We start from the raw sequence: 13,103 nt of genomic DNA on the forward strand, positions 1-13,103 counted from the left end.
CTTATGCAAAAATAAATCAACAAACCAATGATAACAACAAACAGAATTCCCACCACTTTCTCTATTTTTACTAGCTTTGTGAAACACATCCGTATCTGCATAAACCAATCTACTTGCAAGTCTTCCTAAGTGTTGGACTTCAAAAAGAGCCCTAATCCTGTATTAGTCTATAGCGTCCACCAAGTTTCTCCCTTGCCTTTCATCATCCAAATCACTGTTTTATTTATCTAGCTGATCCTTAAGAACCTTGAAAGTTGCCTTCTTGTTTCAATTAGGACAGAGCAAAACATCGCTGAATTGTATACATTTATGCTTTCTCATCATTCTATTGCAGCCCTGGATTTGTCCCCTCAAGACCATGCTTCTCAGAATCCAGTCAAAGCCAACAGCAGGATGTGAGAAGTGGAGCAACACCCTAACCTGCTCTGAAGACATTCCTGGAAGAAAGCCAAGTTCCATCTGGCTTCTGTATAAAAGTTGGAAACAGTGTAGGGGAAAAAGAAAAATGACTCCTCAATAAGAATCAGGCAATCATCAGTTACAGAAGATTTACTGAAGTATAGGGTCTATGTGGTATGTAGCTTACTAACAGAACATAAGCTAAGCATGTAGGGGAGTCCAGGGAATCTTAGACTCCATTATTGCTTTTTCCTTTCCTCATCAATACTGTATTTCAAGAACACATCCACCTTTCCCCATTTAAAAATTTTTCTTTTATCATTTTTACCCCTTGCTCACATCCAAAGTAAATCCATTACCCAAAAGAATGCCTTTAAGCTGATCTATTTCAACTCTATGACTCTGACATCTATCAACCTAACTGCATCAGCACAAGTAAGATAAGAGGAAATAAGAGAGTGAGCCCATGCTCCCTTTTGTTATATATCACAGTTTACCAAGGAACAGGAAAAAAAAAAAGGACACAAAAAGAAGGGAAAGAGGCTCATAGTCAATTTTTGCTAATGGATTCCTTTGTATTCTCAGCTGTGTCTGTGTCAATTGAAAGACTGAAGGCTGAGAAACAGAAAACCTACCCATTGATTTTTCTCTCCTCCCATTTCCCTCTCACATGGATTGTTGCTAGTAGTTGAAATTATCAAAGTTGGCAGGATATCAAACCCCAACTTTCTCAAAGTGAGGGAACAAGGCAACAACATCTTTCAAGGAATGTCATGCTTTTCAGACCTTAAGTAGAGAAAATTGTTAGTAATGACAGTAGAGACTTGGTCAACATAGCTCAGTTTGGAAGAGCTTTAAAGGTTTGGACTAAAATCGGGAATCTTTTCCCATGGTTTGAAAAGCCCATAGTTTGTGTCAAAACAAATTCTCCTTCCTGTAACATGTCTCCCTGATACAAATGCTTCTGAATTCACTTGCTCAAGAAAAGGGCTTAGAAGGCTAAAACAAGAAAAATCAGAATCGAGTGCTTCCATCGTCCCTGCCTTCACCAATAAATACTTTGTCCAGTATTTTCAAGCGATTAAATGAAAAGCTTCCTGGGTTACTTCCGTCAAAATCATACGAAACATCACGATAAAGATGTTCAGTATAAGGTTTCGGACTTGTTTTGGAAGCTGAAAGAACCCCAGTGAAAAAAGAGCGATCACTCTGCTCTTTCCTGCACCGTCACTTCTATCTGCTTTGCTTTCCAATTCGAGGACCGCCTCGAATTGTCGTGTTCTGAAGATTTCTAGGGTTCTTTTTTAGAAGTATCTATGTCTGTGGTAGGTTTTCGCATTATGATAACGGGTTCTCTCAGGGAAACCAGTTTGACAGTTTGCTAGGTTCCCCAATCTTGTTTCACCACCCTGCGTTTGCTCTTTCTTCCCCCAGACTAGAAAAATGTCAGTGATTTTTGTTGTTATTGTTTTTGGCTGCCCGGCTGCTACTGCTGCTAAGTCATTTCAGTCGTGTCGGACTCTGTGTGACCCCATAGACGGCAGCCCACCAGGCTCCCCCGTCCCTGGGATTCTCCAGGCAAGAACACTGGAGTGGGTTGCCATTTCCTTCTCCAATGCATGAAAGTGAAAAGTGAAAGGGAAGTCGCTCAGTCGTGTCCGACTCTAGCGACCCCATGGACTGCAGCCTACCGGGCTCCTCCGTCCATGGGATATTCCAGGCAAGAGTAGTGGAGTGTGGTGCCATCCGTTTGGCCGCCCTAGGAAACCCCGCGTCTTCGGCAGCGAAAGCACTGAGTCCTAGCTACTGGGCCTCATGGGAATTCCCTTGTCAGTTTTTGTTGTTGTTGTTTTTAAATTGATAGAACCTTAAAGCTTCCCCCCACCCAAGTCCTTTGAAAACAGCCCTTAAGAAGTGCGGGACCCCTGGCTTAAAATCAGAATTGAAGACAATCTCAGAACACGTGGTAGTGCGTGAGGGGAAAATGCGAGTCAGCTGGGAAAAGGACATTGGCCGAGCATCCCACCCTACCTGGTGTGGCGTTCAGTTCGGCTACCTCTGTAAAGCACTTCGTCTGAGCCGGTACTGCTGAAAATTTGTGTTGGAAATCTGTGACTTCTTCTGGTGAAAGAAAGCAATTTTCACTTATTTCCTCTGTGTGAACCTTGGAGCAGGCTAACAGGAGTGGGAAAGTCCTAGACTCTAGAAACTCCGTCAATCGGACTATAACTTTACTGAAGCCGCTAGTAAGTTCACAAGCGGTGGAATTAAACCCAATGGATTTTCTCCACCAGAAAATAAATCCAATATGAAAAGAAAAGTAATATTTTATAAATGACCCCCTAAGAGTGCTTCAATAGCAGGGGGTGTAGCTCAGTGGTAGAGCGCGTGCTTCGCATGTACGAGGCCCCGGGTTCAACCCCCGGCTCCTCCATCTGCGTTTTTTCCTCATCCACTCCTTTCATTTTCTTACACATTTTGTCACGTTCCTTTGTCTCTCTCTCTCTCTCTTTTTTTTTTTTTTTTTCAAATGTAGTCCAATGGATTCCCTTTAATATTACACCATTTCTACTCCAAGGACCTTGGTGCCATCCAACTCGGGCTTTCACAGAAGGAAAAAAAGAAGGAAGAGAAGAAAAAAAGGAACCACCCTCATAGGCGTCTCCTCTGTCAGAAGCACCACGTCTGCAGTCGTATTAACTGACCCATTCATTTTGGGCCCCATTTGAAAGGATCCCTAAATGGCAGGATGGGGAAAGGAAGGAAATAAGAACAATTAAGCAGTTCCTCGAAGTTTTCTTAGTTTTTGAGCACTGGCTGGTCTAAGAGGGGAGGAACAGAAAAGCTTTCCTCTGGTTTCCTTATGCCTTTCTTTCCCCAGCTCCCACCGCCGTGCCCACACCTGCCACTCCTGCCTGGCCTGCAGAGAATCCGAGATAGGGTGCAAGGCAACAGACCCCTAGTATTTCTTGGTGAGTGAGTGGAAGTTGGCCCAAGGTGAGGTGGCACTTAGCAAAACCTTTGCCATGCAAACGTTTAAAACATGATTTGAAAGAACTAGCTCACGCTCATTTTATTCCATATTAAATCGACTTCCACAGGAAATTTACACAAAATGTGTACTAAAAGACACTCTCTAACTCCCCACCACCCCCTCAACCAAAACACCTAACTAAAGTAAAATCTCAGAAACCCTGCGAACAGCAGATTTAGATTCCTTACCTTCTACATTTCCTCACTGAACTTCACTTTTATGTTCTTGTTATTAAATGAATTAACAACACCTCATGTAACACCATACTGACATCCCAGACGTGGCCAAAGGTGTTTGGGTGAAAATAAGAAGAGATATATAAGTTGCCTGTATTTAACAAAACAAGCAAACAGAAACCACTTATTTAGAAATCAGCACAAACTACTGAATATCATTGCTCTGCACTTCGTTTTCTGTGCAAGTTGAGTGTTGGGTGAATGTACAAAAATTCCATTTTTACCAAAGACTTTGCAAGATAACTTTTGTATTAGAGGAGGGCTTTCTAAAACATGAAGTCAACATTTTTTAAATAGTGTCTAATTTCCCACATTTGGAGAAACTAAAAGCTGACTCCTAGTTCATTCAAGATCACAAGAAAGCAGGAATCTGTCAGAAGCTCAGCTTCCTCTGGATTCAAACCCTGGATAGATGCTCAAACCAGCCAAGCCACAAAGCCCCTTCCCACCAGGGCCATCTCTGGGCTGTCTCCACTCAAGTATGTTGCAATACTGCTGTATAAACCATTTCAGGGCAAAGATTCAATGAATAAGTTTTCTTTCTCTTTTTTTCTCTTTTTCTTTCATTCTCTAGACTCCTGATACGGGCGAGTAGACAAAAGAGTGAAAAATAGCTTAGGCCACCTTTTTCCATTTTGCCAACCATGGATTCTCAGAGTATTTTTCCTTTTGCTCTTAATTATCCTCACTCTATTTGGTGTGCAGCCCTTCTACTCCCTTAGCAAATCTCTCAGGCAGCTGTCAAAAGCCATGAGACATCAGAAGTTCCCATAAAGAACACTCTGGTCACTGTAACCCATGAGAGAATCTATATTTTGGATGCATGTTTCCAGGAGAAGGGAGTATCTGAACCCTAGTACTGTGAAACCTCAGCCATGACATGCATGCCCATGTTAACTCAAGTGCCCTCCGCTGGAACTCTGAATGTGTTGCTCCTTCTCTTGGTTACCTCCTCCAGATGGCAGATTTCCCACATCATCACATCAAGGGACCTATACCTCCAATGCTTCTGGCTATGAACCCCAACTGGAAATGCTAGAAGAAAGGTACAAAAGAGCAGAACCTGAAAAGTTTCCTGGGGAATTTAGATCCAGATGGAAAGAGAAAACGGTTTCCAAATAAAAAACACTAAGTATATGTTGCTGCAGACAGTCACTCTAACAAACTCTGGAGCCCGGCAAAATTGGGTCAGTGGCTTTGTCTTGGGGACTTTGCCAGTTTTGTTTCTGAGATCCACAAATATGCATAAGAGGGGTATTAATATTTTGGAGGCTGAGCAAGAAAGGCTAAGAGAATTAACTTCTATAACAACTTTTCCACCCCCACCCAATGCTCTTGGACATATACTCGAACCTCAGTCATCCCAGAGGTATACTGAATAGATGTTTTCCTCCTGTTGCCAAAATCTGTGGTGACCAAATATGAGCTTTAGGAGTAATTCTAGATCATTGTGTCTTCTCTTTCGCTTTTTCTCACAAGGCAAATCTGTATTTTTCTGAATACTGGAATCAATTATATATCAACGTTTTTATTCCTCCCTTGCTCCTCCCCTTCCAAAAAAACAGCCTGAGTGAAGCTCAGTTGGCTCTGGAAAGTCCCTAAAATAAACCCTTTAAAAAAAAGTTGTTTCTTGTCTGCTTGGGTCTTAACTGCAGCATGCAGATGGGACCTAGTTCCCTGACCAGGGATGGAACCTGGCCCCCCTGCACTGGGAGTAGAGAGTCCTAGCCCCTGGATCACCAGGGAAGTCCCCAAAGTAAGATGACTTGTAAAACTAACTTGGTGAATAATATAGGCAGCCTGAGGAGACCCACTAACACAGAGATAAACAGTTTTAGACTAGAATGCAATGGTTCCCAAACCTGGGAACTGTGGGGTGACTTCATAAATATATGTATTCCCATCTCTACTTTATGGCCCCTGAGCTCAAAGAATCATGGGATGGGGGTGCAGGTGTTAATTTTGTTGCTCATCTAGGTTTGAGAACTGTTAACCCAGACAGTTAACAGTTTGAACTTTTGAACCGTGGTGTTAGAGAAAACTCTTGAGAGTCCCTTGGACTGCAAGGATATCAAACCAGTCAATCCCAAAGGAAATCAATCCTGAACATTCATTGGAAGGACTGATGCTGAAGCTGAAGCTCCAATACTTCGGCCATCTGATGTGAAGAACTGACTCATTTGAAAAGGCCCTGATGCTGGGAAAGATTGAAGGCAGGAAAACGGGACGACAGAGGATGAGATGGTTGGAGGGCATCACTGACTCCATGGACATAAGTTGGAGCAAGCTCGGGGAGTTGGTAATGGATAGGGAAGCCTGACGTGTTACAGTCCCTGGGGTCGAAGAGTCAGACGCGACTGAACAACAACCGAGACAGTGGAGCTGCGGGAACTGACGTGAGCTGCGGGGAAACAAGTAGCCAGGAGAAAGCGGCGAAGCGGAAAGAAAAGGGCAGGCGGGCAGGTAAAGTGAAGGAGAAGGTGAAGTAGTAGGCGATGAAGATGGAGGTTGGGGGGGGGGGGCGGTGTGGGGAGGCCGGTGGCTGTGGTTGGGGAGACAGAAAAGAGGAAAGGGCCAAAGAAAGCTTGGGACTAGGTCTTTACTACGCCCACTATTTGGTTGACCCGGGAGGTAATTTGCACCTGTGTTGCCTCTGTGTCTTCTGCTCCCTCTAGGGGTGCAGGAAACCAGAAGGTTCTCTTCCTCCTAAGGGAGGCAGCTTCAAAACGTTTGTGCCACAGAAAGGCCCAACCCACATTGCCTAAGACTGGCTTTGAGAAGGACTAGCTGCTCTTTCCAACACAGAAATAACTTTTTTCAACCATGGATTTTGGAAGCCTCTAAGTTTCGTGAGAAGTCTCTTTCCCATGGACAGTATCTTAAATACTCTTTCACCGAATAAAAACCTGGGAGCACAGCGCTCCATGACTGATGATTGAACCGACATTTTGCTGCCCAACCAAAGTTCAGTGTGTGGCGAGAGTGTATGGGCAAGTGGGAAAAGAAGGACGAAAAGGAAAATTTTCTCTGGATCCTTAAGTCTGTTCATTGACACACGCACAGCCGAGGGAGTGTTGGGGCAGGGGCGGGGAGTAATCTAAAGGAATTTTTCCAAAGGCCCCTTTCCGCTTTCTCTTTCAGTGTTTTTCTTCTTCCCTACTTCTACAATCCGGGATACTGAGATTCGATCCCTGGGTTGGGAAGATCCCCTGGAGAAGGGAATGGCAACCCACTCCAGTACTCTTGCCTGGAAAAACCCATGGATGGAAGAGCCTGGTGGGCTACAGTCCATGGGGTCGCAAAGAGTCGGACATGACTGAGCGACTTTCTTTCTTTTCTTAATAAAAAAAATGAAGTTAAGAAGAATGGACCGTGCATGGCGTGCTTGGTCCTCCGCCTTCAAGGAGACCGATTCTGAGCGAGCCGTTCTTGTACTTCAACGTCACTTGGTTCCTGGCTTTTATTGCACTGAAGTAACCTGATTGGGAGATTCAAGGAATGTCAAGCCCCATGATTAAATCTTGCTGCTAAGTCGCTTCAGTCGTGTCCGACTCTGTGCGACCCCATAGACGGCAGCCCCCCAGGCTCCCCTGTCCCTGGGATCCTCCAGGCAAGAACAATGGAGTGGGTTGCCATTTCCTTCTCCAATGCATGAAAGTGAAAAGTGAAAGTGAAGTCGCTCAGTCGTGTCCGACTCTTCGCGACCCCATGGACTGCACCCTACCAGGCTCCTCCGCCCATGGGATTTTCCAGGCAAGAGTACTGGTATGGGGCGCCATCGCCTTCTCCGATTAAATGTTACACAAGTTAAAAAGGTGTACGCACAGAAACCCCCGCGGGGGTAGAACCTCAACAGTGTGGGAGGCGCATGTTCGGAACTTGTGGAGGTGCTGGGGATTGAACCCAGGGCCTCGTGCATGCTAAGCACGCGCTCTACCACTGAGCTACACCCCCTTGCCTAATAGCACTAGGATACTGTCCCTTGTTATTTTTTTTTTAATCATTGTAGGAAGGCGTTGGTAAGATCAGTTCAGTCGCTCAGTCGTGTCCGACTCTTTGCGACCCCATGAATCGCAGCAAGTCAAGCCTCCCTGTCCATCATCAAATCCCGGAGTTTACCCAAACTCATGTCCATCGAGTTGGTGATGCCATCCAGCCATCTCATCTTCTGTCGTTCCCTTCTCCTCCTGCCCCCAATCCCTCCCAGCATCAGAGTCTTTTCCAATGAGTCAACTCTTCGCATGAGGTGCCCAAAGTACTGGAGTTTCAGCTTTAGCATCATTCCTTCCAAAGAAATCCCAGGGCTGATCTCCTTCAGAATGGACTGGTTGGATCTCCTTGCAGTCCAAGGGACTCTCAAGAGTCTTCTCCAACACCACAGTTCAAAAGCATTAATTCTTCGGCGCTCAGCCTTCTTCACAGTCCAACTCTCAAATCCATACATGACCACAGGAAGAACCATAGCCTTGATTAAACGGACCTTTGTTGGCAAAGTAATGTCTCTGCTTTTGAATATGCTATCTAGGTTGGTCATAACTTTCCTTCCAAGGAGTAAGCGTCTTTTAATTTCATGGTTGCAATCACCATCTGCAGTGATTTTGGAGCCCCCCAAAATAAAGTCTGACACTTTCCACTCTTTCCCCATCTATTTCCCATGAAGTGATGGGACCGGATGCCATGATCTTCGTTTTCTGAATGTTGAGCTTTAAGCCAACTTTTTCACTCTCCTCTTTCATTTTCATCAAGAGGCTCTTTAGTTCCTCTTCACTTTCTGCCATAAGGGTGGTGTCATCTGCATATCTGAGGTTATTGATATTTCTCCCGGCAATCTTGATTCCAGCTTGTGCTTCTTGCAGCCCAGCGTTTCTCATGATGTACTCTGCATAGAAGTTAAATAAGCAGGGTGACAATGTACAGCCTTGACGTACTCCTTTTCCTATTTGGAACCAGTCTGTTGTTCCATGTCCAGTTTTAATTGTTGCTTCCTGACCTGCATACAGGTTTCTCAAGAGGCAGGTCAGGTGGTCTGGTATTCCCATCTCGTTCAGAATTTTCCACAGTTTATTGTGATCCACACAGTCAAAGGCATAGTCAATAAAGCAGAAATGGCAAGATAAACTCCTCCATTATTTTCAGTTCTTCCGTTTCTGAAACCTCTGGGCTGACTCTTGTCTTAACGGCTAGGGCAGGAGAAAGAGAAATTTATTCTGGACCGAAAAACCTTTAGATCTTTCCACAATTCTCTTCCCCATCAAGGGTGGTTTTCCCAACTGCCTCTTGTGCCAGTGCCAGTCCACCACGAGGGAGAGTCCCAGAACTGAATCTTCTGTTATGTCGTCAGATCTTCCCTTCTTTAGAAAGTCTTCCCCTGCCCACAGCTACCAAAAAGACGCAAAAAGTAGTACTTGGAATAAAAAGACGCGTTCCCGGAGTACAGCCGCGGGGACGTTGGTACAGGTGTGAATTAAAGACAAGAGGTGAATTAATTTACAGTACTTGACCGAAACAAAGAGTGAGGAGTATGTGTCTCAGGCAGTCTTGTAGTCTTGCAAACTCCTGCATTCAGCACCTGGACTTGGAATATGACAGCGACTTTGTTACCACGACGCTATAGTTTTGATTTTATAGACAGTACAAGAGAGGCCGCGGACAGAGGAAAGAGGAGAAATGTGAGCGCTCCTGTTGTAGCATCTCTCAGGTCAAATTATTTGCGCATAGAGGAGAGCGCAAGGGAAGCTGCGCGCAACCTGTGAAACAGATTCGCTTTTCCTAAAACGTTCCAAAGCTTGACAAATCAGCAAATTTCATCAGTCCCCAAGGCGCAGAAGGTCAACACTTTAGGCAAACATAGGTGCCATTGTTAATCTACAATTTTTGGACAAAAATTCCAAACCTTCTGGCAAGGGAGGGAATGGGGAAGAGAAGATAGGTGTCCGGATGGGTTATTACCATCCTGGAAAGACAAGCGGTTGGGAAGTGGAATCAGCAGAGGGAAGGTTGGAGAAGGGAGAGTGACTTGGTTCTTGGAGGGGAAAAGGATAAAGCTGATGCGGGGCAGAAAAGAGAAAGAGAGGCAAGCAGAAGAAGGAGACAGAAGAGGATCGTTTGGAGATGGGTCTCAATGGAGAGGCGCAGAGGTGGAAAGTGCCCAAGCGAAGCTTCGCTGCTGCACTTTCTGCAGGCCCTCGGGAAGAGAAGGCTCCTTCCTAAGCCAAGTGGTTTGAAAGACTGTCTCACAAAAAGATATGTCCCGTTTTGACCAAGATTTTATGATTCCGAGCGTGCTTTGCTCCATTTTCTGTCGCGGCAAGCACAGGTTGAGCATTTTCGAGGGCCCACCTGTGGTTGCGTGTATCTGGAGCAGTAGCCCCGGTATCCAAGGTTTCGGAAAGGCGACGTTCGTTGTTCGTATCCCCAGAGGGCAGCAGCTTCGAATTTAGAAACGGATTCCAGCTGCGGTTCTGTGCTTGGGCATTTCAACTGGCATCAACAGATTTTAGCATGTTTGGTTTTAAAATACAAAGGAAAGAATGGGGAGGGAGGTGAGGTTAAGTAGTAGCTAAATGTTTTGGGTTAAAATAGTAATAAATTCCCACTGAAACCATCGTATTCCCGGGTAGCTCAGTTGGACCCGCATCAGGACCTTAGTCAGAGGACCCAGGATTCAAGACCCCGTTCTGGTGTAGATTCTTTCACTTTCCCCATAATTTCATACATACACAAAAAAGCTACTGAACCCTGCTTTCGTTTGAGCCCGTTACTAGTCATATGCTTATTCTTTTGTTCTAGCCTCTGTTGAAGGTTTCTTCAAAATCTTCATAGAAATCAGACAGTGACATAGGTTCTATTCATCACCCTCTTGTTGAATGTGGGTGCTAACCACTACAAGAGCCCTGTTAGAAGTTTGCTCTCTGCAGCAAAACCTTTGCTCTAAATCCTTTTAAACACTCTCTTCTTTTGTAAGTCAAAAAGAGAGATCATTTTTGTTTTATAAAAAGTTTAAATTTGAACTTAGATATAAAGAAAAATAGAGAGGACATTGCGGAAAGTTTCCCTATACTCTGCACTCAGTTTCCCTAGTAGGATGATACATTGGCCAAATTAATGAACTAAAATTGATAAATTTTAGAAGATAGAATCCATAATCTTTTCAGATTGCCTTAGTTTTGCCCAGTACACCTTTTCTTTTCCAGGATATTGAACCAGCAGTGCTAGAGAGGATCTAGTCTAATGATTTTTAAATTGGTGAAATTTATCTCAGGGGACTTCCTCTTGCCAACTGTGAGGTTTCTCAAAACCATCCAAAAATGACACTGATTTTTTTTTTTAAAGACTATCTAGGGAAAGCTGATTTTTAATGTTGAGCAGTTGACTTCCTTCTGCATCACAGGCAGATTCTTTACCACGTGAGCCACCACCCTTCCGCATACAAGGTCACGTGTAAAAACCCCTGTATCTCCGTGTGTTTTCTCTACTCTGTAACCTAATCCTTCTTGCTGCACCTTTTCATTCATTTTCTCATGAGTTCCTTGCTCATATAACAAGAAAACCAATGATCCAATGCATTGCTTTTGCAGCTGTTCCAATACTAGAGGCTTTGGGTCCACGTAAGGTGGCTATTTTGGCAAAAGGAAGGGAAAAGTCTATCTTAAATCTCCACTAAGAAAAAGAGGTCCAAGGTAGTCCCTGGCGGTTCAGTGGTTAGGACTGCACTGCTTTCACTGATGAGGATGCAGGTTCAATCCCTGGGTGGAGAATTATGATCCTACAATAAGAAAAAGAGACCTACCCCAACTTTAAGGGGAAATTCACCTTCATTTCTACCACTTCTAGAGAAGGATTCTGAGCAAGAAAATTCAGGGTCATTATGGTATCAATAACTATACACGCCTTAGTACTTCACTACGAGGTATTATTTGGTGATTAGACACCAATGACGAAATGCAAGGTTATCAGTAATTAATGGGTATGCTAATTTGGCTTTTTAAAGACGCTTGTCCCATTTCAGGTTTTCTTTTCAAGGTCAGCGTTTAGAGGTCAAATGAAAACAGATTCCACTTCTTGTCTGACAAGAAACAAGCGACCACGAAGGGACTCGAACCCTCAATCTTCTGATCCGGAATCAGACGCCTTATCCATTAGGCCACGCGGCCGATTGATGAAGTCATGTTTTCAAATTTGAAAGCTGAAACATGGCATGTTTCTATTTTCAAATGTCTAATTTCAATTAAAGGACGATTTCATTGATAACATTTCCACCCCAAAGGGCATAAAACTGCATCAAATCCCTGACAATAATCACTTAAAATTAATAAATGGTAAGGCAATCAGAAGTGATGCAACCTTTGAAGGCTGTCTTGCCTAAGTCACTGAAAATGATGATGCAATTTAGACCAAAAAAAATGAGCCAAGAACTGAAGTCTGCAATGAAGGCGTGATGACAGCATAAGGAAAGGGAGCTTCAGAACTTGGTATGTTCTGACCTGTTCTATTGCAAAGACACAGAGGCACATCCTCCAAGGAGAAAAACCTGTAAGAAGAGTAGGAGCTAGAGCCTGGACTGAATGAGTCTGAAGAAACACCTTCTGCTGTTTCCTATGAAATTGTTTTAGTTAAATCCTTTTCCTTCTAGAAATGGGTTCAATGAGAAACATTAGATTAGATAATGGTCCCTTGTTGTTTTCCTGTGTGGAGAGACTGTTGGTTCTAGTAGAAGCTGAAGAGTGGAAATCCACACCACGTTGGGCCTGGCCAACAAGAGCTGTTACACTTGGTTCTCAGCCTCCCATCAACTAACTCCAAGACCCCCCCTTGCCAAAGGAATGCTTGAAGGCAGTTTCAACCACCAGCAGAAAGGGACCTGTTATAGAACATTTTCTTGCATCTTCAAATTCCTTCTTCAACTCTCTTTCTGCCTACAAAGGCTGCAAGAAAGATGTGCAAGACAGTGAAGAGGGATACAAACAGAAATAGTGTGAATGCTGTCTGGAGAAATTTAGATGAAGGACTTGGCAAGAAATGAAACTCTCTGTGTCTAGCAAAATGGTCTGAAACCCAGCAATGCTTTGTCTCGGAGACACAGCATCTCTGGTTCTGAAAACCTAGAGAAGGAAGACAAAGAAGAGAAGAGGAAGGAAAATGTTCGTGATGATTGCAACATCTCTCTCAAAGAGAATCTTTTTAGCACTGAGGAATATTCAAGAAATCTGACTTGGGAACTAAAACCTGAGAGATAAAATAAATTGGCCAAATGTGCAAATATAATTACTCAGGGAAAGCCTAGTAGCAAGAGCCTGGATAGCTCAGTCGGTAGAGCATCAGACTTTTAATCTGAGGGTCCAGGGTTCAAGTCCCTGTTCAGGCGTGCAGTCCTTTATTTTATCTTTATTCACACAGTAATGAGGTCAGGGAAAAGATGCCCTGCTTTGTATGAG

At 44.0% G+C, this 13,103-nt stretch overlaps 4 non-coding genes across 4 annotated transcripts; 2 read left to right on the top strand and 2 right to left on the bottom strand.

Moving 5' to 3' along the window:
- The first annotated feature begins 2,761 nt into the window (after positions 1 to 2,761).
- TRNAA-CGC (transfer RNA alanine (anticodon CGC)) lies at positions 2,762 to 2,833 on the top strand. Its single transcript has one exon. It is a non-coding gene; the product is annotated as a tRNA-Ala (tRNA).
- A 4,718-nt stretch (positions 2,834 to 7,551) lies between these two features.
- On the bottom strand, positions 7,552 to 7,623 carry TRNAA-AGC (transfer RNA alanine (anticodon AGC)). Its single transcript has one exon. It is a non-coding gene; the product is annotated as a tRNA-Ala (tRNA).
- A 4,126-nt stretch (positions 7,624 to 11,749) lies between these two features.
- Positions 11,750 to 11,822, bottom strand: TRNAR-CCG (transfer RNA arginine (anticodon CCG)). Its single transcript has one exon. It is a non-coding gene; the product is annotated as a tRNA-Arg (tRNA).
- A 1,138-nt stretch (positions 11,823 to 12,960) lies between these two features.
- On the top strand, positions 12,961 to 13,033 carry TRNAK-UUU (transfer RNA lysine (anticodon UUU)). The gene has a single exon. It is a non-coding gene; the product is annotated as a tRNA-Lys (tRNA).
- The last annotated feature ends 70 nt before the right edge of the window (positions 13,034 to 13,103 follow it).

This window comes from Bubalus kerabau, chromosome 3, assembly GCF_029407905.1.
Source record: "Bubalus kerabau isolate K-KA32 ecotype Philippines breed swamp buffalo chromosome 3, PCC_UOA_SB_1v2, whole genome shotgun sequence".
In the NCBI taxonomy this organism is placed as follows: Eukaryota; Metazoa; Chordata; class Mammalia; order Artiodactyla; family Bovidae; genus Bubalus; species Bubalus kerabau.